Genomic DNA, 7,285 nt, shown 5'->3' with positions numbered 1-7,285 from the left:
AGATAAAATATATTTGACTGTATTCTATCAAATCAAGAAAAGACAACAATCCAGACAATTTAGATTCTTATTTATTTCTCCCTTAATTATTTCATGTAGAGAGAAATTAAAGATTATTTTAGGACATTTCATGACAATTGACAAAGTTGACATCCAAACACTGCTGACCTAGTTTGGTGGAAAAGGCCATGAATGCTTTGGAAACATCATTCTAGACCTTGACGACTACCTCTCTCTGCACAAAGCCATTCAGGGCACTGGCCTGGTAAAATTTAACTCTGTCCCCAGAAGCTCTAAATCCAGGTTAACATTTGTAAATAAACACCAGTGCACAACTGATTGCAATGTCACCTTGTAATCTCTTTCTCCTTCTCACCCTACTTCATTTCCCCAACTTGACTCAAAGTTTTAAATTTATCTGAACCTTCAAAGCATGTCCAAGAAAATTGTATTATTGTTAGTCACTTCTCTTTGGGCTTAGAATACTTGGTCAAAATCAAATCTCATCTTTCAAACCAGATCTGTTTACTACTAGTGTGAGAAGCAGAAGTTCAACTTAGTTCAATTTGTATTTTCTCCCTAATTTAGTAATGTAAATTATTATATTTTACATTATAGATACTACAATGAAAATACAACTAGCCTATTGGCTAGGGATCCAGAAAAGTGAATCAGAGGAAATGTTTACAAGGAAGCAAATGAATGCTTACTTAAAATTCATTTTTTATAATGGTAATAAAACTTTTCCAATTGCAATCTACAGGTGTTCACTAACAGGGCTTTTCTGTCATTAGTTTTTTTCTCAACCCTCTGTTGCCCTGATTAGTAAATACTGTTCACAATGGTTTTCAAAACATTTTGCTAATATGTTACATTTCTATGTCCTATGGATTGCTTATCACACCCTCTTGATATCATCTGGAACATATGTGTGGTTTTTTGTCTTTAAAATTTGTATTTATTGTTAGAGAGAGGGAAAGGAAGGAAAAAAAGAGAGAAACATCAATGTGTGGTTGCCTCTCACACACCCCCTACTGGGGACCTGCCTGCAACCCAGGCATGTGCCCTGACTGGGAATCCAATCATAGGTGCTCAATCCACTAACCAACACCAGCAAGGGGTGAAACATAATGTGTTTTTACAAGGAAACTGGATGATTACTTAATTGCAGTGTTTGTGTTTCACTGGATGTGGCACTGAATGAAACTGAGAATATGGTCTCCTGAATAAAGTTCCCTAGCTAAGCTAGAAATCTGATCTTCATGCCCCATTCAGCAGGTGAATCTAAGCCAAAAAATCCTCCTTCTGAATGGAAATGTCTCATGCCTAGTCTCTGATGGAAGGTGAAGTTTATTTTAATCTAACCTATTTCAGTCTCTTTTCCATTAAGAAATCTTTAAAAATATTTTTGTGACCTATAAAATGTTCAGACAGTGTTAAAAATGAAGTAACTTTAAGCTAACAGGAAATTTCATTAACAAAATCACTTATTCACTCTGCATTAAACTGCAAGCCCTTCGGGGGAAAATGCCACTGTGCACTGAGATAAACTCAGTGATTTTAATGATATAGGCTTCAGAATTTGAAATTGTTATAAATTCAAACTCAGGGAGAAAAAAAGGAAAAATTAATCATTCATAAAGTTGTGTCTTCACTGAGGATAGGCATTCTATAATTTTTAGAAATTATTTTCTTGCATCTCTGTACCTTTATAAAAAGTGTCTAGCTCTGGAAAATCTGGGTCAATGGTAAAGATCTGCCTCTGCTAAGGTCCACTGCATATTCGATCAGGTAAAGTTATAGGTCTCTCGTTTCTTTTTTTAAAAAAGATTTCATTCATTTATTTTTAGAGGGGAAGGGAAGGAGAGAGGGAGAGAAATATCAATGTATGGTTGCCTCTTGTGTGTTCCCTGCTGAAAACTGGCCTACAACCCAGGCATGTGCCCTGACTGGGAATCGAACCACAATCGTCCGATTTGGTTCAGATGTACCAATCCACTGAGCTACACCAGCCAGGGCCAGGCCTCTCATTTCAATGAGAATATGAATATGCTGTTTATATGTATGTGTTATCTAAGGATGTTCCCAGTTTGCCCAAATATAAGGGCAACAGTGACATAAGGAGTAAGGACTAGAATTTAGACCAAAGGACCAAACAAAAGAAGCCCTAAATGGATGAAAGGTATCTATCTAACCAGAGAAATAACTAGAGATAACATAAATAAATGAAATTGCTTGGATGCAATATACATTGGAGAGTAGTTGGGTCTATGTCCAGCTTAGATGGAAGGATTTATTTGGTGTAAAGCCCAACTGCTAGGCTTATGTGAAAACGTGGTTTCAATGTTTCCAGGTCTTCACATTTTCTATAAAATGTCAGAAACAGATTTCTACATTGAAAATGATAGCACCTATTTAGAAAATGACCCAAATATTAACTTATAATAACTTTTGTTAGTTTTTTACCTTGGAGTTCTCATTCTTCCCATTTTTAGGCATAATTTACATAAAATAAATCATGTAGATTTAAATATATAATTTAGCCCTGGCTAGTGTGGCTCAGTGGATTGAGTGCTGGCCTGGGAACCAAAGGGTCGCTGGTTTGATTCCCAGTCAGGGCATGTGCCTGGGTTGTGGGCCAGGTCCCCAGTAGGGGGCATTCAAGAGGCAACCACACATTGAAGTTTCCCTCTTTCTCCCATCCTTCCCCTCTCTCTAGAATATATAAAATCTTTTAAAAATACAATGTATAATAAATTTTGACAAATGTACATATTCATAGGCTCTTTACTACAAATTATAGAATGTTTCCTTTACCCCCCAAATGTCCCTTATTCTCAGTCCCAGAAAATTCCCTACCCACAGAGGCCTTTTCTAGAACTTAATATAAGTGGAATGACAGACAATTTGGGCTTGGTTCATTTTGGTCAATGTAACATTTTTGACATTCATCCATGTTGTTACATTCACCAGTAGTTTGTTAGTTTGCATTGCTCAGTGGAATTATATTCAATTTATTATTTAAACAAATTTTTTTATTTAACTCTTGTTCAAGTCCAGTTTTCTGTCTTATATTTTAAAGTATGTGTGGCCCAACTCTTAAGTTAGACTTGGCCTGCAGGAAAATGATTATCTGTGGATGAGAGTAAAGATAATAGGTGACAGCAAAGCATCTTAAATGCAGAAAGGATGGGATGATGATCATGTTGCTGGGAGAGTGTTAAAAGAAAACAATGTAAAATAGTGGAAATAACAACTGGAAGGCAAAGGAAAGAGAAGGCATCCCTAAGTAGGCCTTTCAAGGTTTTTAAGAGTGTGAGTACGAGAGGAACATAGATGTTTAAAGAAGTGAAGAAAATAGCTGATAACGAATGCATGATTTAGAGGTTAAGTTTTTAAAAATAACATGGTTTTTGATACCTAAACTCATTTAAGTTCAAATGTCTTTAAAAATAAAAGGATAATGTAGCACATTTTTGTTATTGTATGTTTCTTATGATTAGACTGGGGTTGTGTTTTTGCAAGAAAAACCACAGAGGTAGTGTCATTCTCATCATATCATATTCAGGGGACATACTGTCAACATGATTTAACCACTGCTGGTGTTAACCTTACTCCCCTACTGTTACAGCACAGATCGGGGTGCAGGAGCTGAACAATATACTATTACTAAAAGGATCCCCCTTCTTCTCCAGGGGTTCCTCCCCCGCACAAGGTTTGCTTTGCCTGCCACCAGAGGAAAGACGTCTCTCAATGCCAGAGATTGGTAAAAAGAAAAAGAATTATTATTTATCTTGAAGTTATACAGACTAAAGTTCTTCAGAATATCCACAAACACACACAGTCCTTCCTTCTCCCTCTGCCCAGTCTGGGGTACCATATCTCAGGAAAGAAGTAGAAGTCCATGATTCAGGCTCCCCGCACCATCCACGTGAGAAAAAAGGGAGCAATTCCAAAGTCCCATGGTCCCGGAAAAGACACCAAAGCTGCGTGGCTCCCAAAAGACACCAAATGGTTGCCACACCAGGGTTTAAATCCCAATGTCAATCTTCCTCTGCAGGCTCATTTCCGGCTCCTCCCACAATTGGTCACAGCTGCCAGCATTCCAGGCAGGTGTGGCCCTGTGGTGTGGAGCCAATCATCTCCAAGCTCTTCTGGACCTCATTACAAATCATTATTTGGGGCCCCCCCTCTTGGCTGCACCCTGAGCTAGGGTTTGTCAGGGTTCTCCATTGTGAAGTCCATGGAAAAACTGGGAGATGGGCATTTTTTGCCTGCTCCCTCTGTGCTAGGCATGGGTATATAGCTGTGGGAGGCGGGTTCTCCCCCACCCTCCCGCCCTGCCGCCCATTAATAAGTGTATCTTTGTTTGCTACAGTTCTCTGGAATTCATGAATGAAAGTACCTTTGGCTATCAGGGCCAGGTGATCCAGGTGTCTGTTCCTTGGGCAGCAGGCACAAAAACTTGGTACCAGATGTGTTCAAGCTCTTTGCAAGGAGATATTGCCAATTTCTAGTCAGCTTTACTGAAGGATTACAGCCAGCCACTAGCGTTTACTAAATCAGAAGCCTAACTCTCTTCAGCGAGCGGTTGTTAAAGTATGAAAATAGGCCTCTTAGAGGGAAAGACTTGGAAATGGACATTTTTTTGCTGACTCCCTCTGTGCTGAGCCCTAAGCAATGGTAAGTCCTCAGAAACCTGTCAAGAACTGTTTTTGTTTGCTGTAGGCTTGTGGATCTCGTGGATGCAAGCCCCATCGGATTTCAGAGCTAGATGTTTTGGAGGCCCATTTCACAGGTGGGAGTCTTAAAAGTCGTGGTGCTGGATGTGGGATCCACACCCTTGGATTTGGAAAAAGCTGGGAGGTCCCTCCAGATTGTAGGGCTCTGTGTGGAGGGAGGGGTTTATTGTGAGAAGGTGTCAGCCTTTCCTACCCATGTCCATGTGGGCAATGTGCGTATTTTCTCGTTCACCCCAAGTGTCAGAGTTGCTCAGGAAGTCTCTAAATTTCCTTCAGAGAGATTGCTTTTTGTGTAGCTGTAGATTCAGTGTGTCAATGGGAAGAGGTGACTTCAGAAGCCTCCTATGTTACCATCTTGTACTGGAACCCTTCTTATGGCTTTAACAATAACAGTGATATTCTGCTACATGGATCATAAAGATTGTGCTTGTCTAAAAATTTTGTTTATTTCCCATTTTTTTCTTCTGATTATCTCTTAGGACTCTGAATCCTTTACTATTTAATAATGATTGATTTTCATTTTCCTGACTTGTGAAGGTTAAGTTCACATTGTAAAATTATCTCTGTATGGGCAATAGTTTAAGCACAGGTCATATATTTTCTACCTCTCACATTTAAGAGAAATAATCTTCATCCTGCTTTTCATCAGTATCTTATGATCTGCAATGAACTTGAACCACAATTCTCCAACAGTCCAGAAAGTTTCAATAAGGCTATTGCCATTTATGACGATTCAATAGTCAGAGAGCAGATAGAATGGAAATTACTTCTCCTTGAATCTCAATATTCTAAAATCATTATACATCAGTCCAATACTCTTGGGTTTCATTCATTATTGTTTGTCTCTGTATTTCTATACTTGAGGCTTTTTGTCAGTCCTTAGGTTTTCGATAATTTAGAGTATTTTGGAGTCTCTCAGCTACCAACAATGCTATCTGCTGGTATTCCTGGAGATAGTCTAGTAAACTCCTTCAAAATTGGATTGCAGCATAAGAATCAAAATACATTCACTTATTTTCTGTTGCTTGCATTATAGACAAGAACCATGAACTATCATGAGTATCTTATTTTAGCCTAACACTCAGTCTAACAATAAAATGTTTTACTATGAATCAAGGCCTGAATATAGATAATGATGACATGCCTCCATATTGCTTAGAAAATAATTTTTGATAAGAAAAACTAAATTAAACTTTCCTAGACAATAACAAAATGCATTTCCTTGCATACCATGAAGACTAGAAGTAGTGCAGGGTCAAGTACAGGAACATCAGTGATTGAGTGATTCAATGAAATATGCAACCCTCTCTACTTGCTCTCCTTAACAATAACTTCTTTTCAATAGAATGTCAATCACAACTAGGAGTGCTTAACTTTTTGGTCACTAAGACAAAATAGAGTAACTTCTCTGCAGAACATAGAATGAAATTCATTCTCTTTTGACCAACTTAGGTCACACAACCTATGTGGAACAAAAGGAATAACGAAGAGAATTCTATGCTCTTATTCGACTGGCAAATAGGAAAACTCTCTGTGGAATTGGAAATAGAGTATATATACCTAGACATAATTGAGGTTCTGTTAAGAAAGAGAAAGTGTCACTTCAGCTGTTTTCCTTTGTGTTTTATTTTGTGCTCTAATATCCCTGAAATCTTAGTTACAGCACAAGAACATTTCATAGCAGTTCATGTCATTTAACATGTGAGCAGGTAAGCACTGAAAATGCATTGGCATCTAAGTACAAAGTGCTTTATAAAATGCAGACACTGAATTTTTATATTGAAGAAACTATCCATAACTTTCAGAAATAAAAAATCTTTCCAAATTGTTTATTTTAATTGGAATGTTTGTTGGCTACAGAAATAAATAAAAACTCTTTTTAAATTTATGCAATATGCCTTCAAACACCACAGATGTGCTGAGTCACTGATAAATAATTCACTTAGCCTGGAAAGAGATGAACCAATTTCTGAAAGCTATAGATACTTGAATTTCCTCATACCTTTCCTTGTGGATATTAGCTAGAATAGATGAATGATGGCATTCTAATCAGGACAAAAAAGGCTACCCCCTTTAACTTGTTAGCAACCTGCCATCCTGAATTATTGATGTTATGCTGGTTATACTATTTGTGTCAAGAATCCTCTTATCTGCTGTATCTAAGTACTGCAAATAGTTGTGAATAGTTGATATTTCCTTCAGTGAATGCCACATTTGCAAATTATCATATTTCCATCAGGACAGGTAATGTAGGGGAATGTGGTAATTCTACACCACGTAGTTTAAAAGTAAGTTTGAATTTATTTTACTCAAATCACTAATGTACTTCAGGAATTTCTCTCTGATCTTTATCCAACACTACAGATTACAAGGTATCTTAGGGAACACTTATTAAATAATCTTCCTAGTTTATTCTTTAATATTTCTAAGTAAAAGAAAGAATTCCACCCCCCAAAACCCCAATAGCTTAGATTGACAGGAATAATAGTAATTATATGGTTTATGTATATTTTATTTTTTTTAAGATTTTACTTATTTTTAGA

This window comes from Sturnira hondurensis, unplaced genomic scaffold (assembly GCF_014824575.4).
Source record: "Sturnira hondurensis isolate 20B ecotype Veracruz unplaced genomic scaffold, ASM1482457v3 Scaffold0004091, whole genome shotgun sequence".
NCBI lineage: Eukaryota > Metazoa > Chordata > Mammalia > Chiroptera > Phyllostomidae > Sturnira > Sturnira hondurensis.
Note: the sequence above shows the minus strand (reverse complement) of the source record.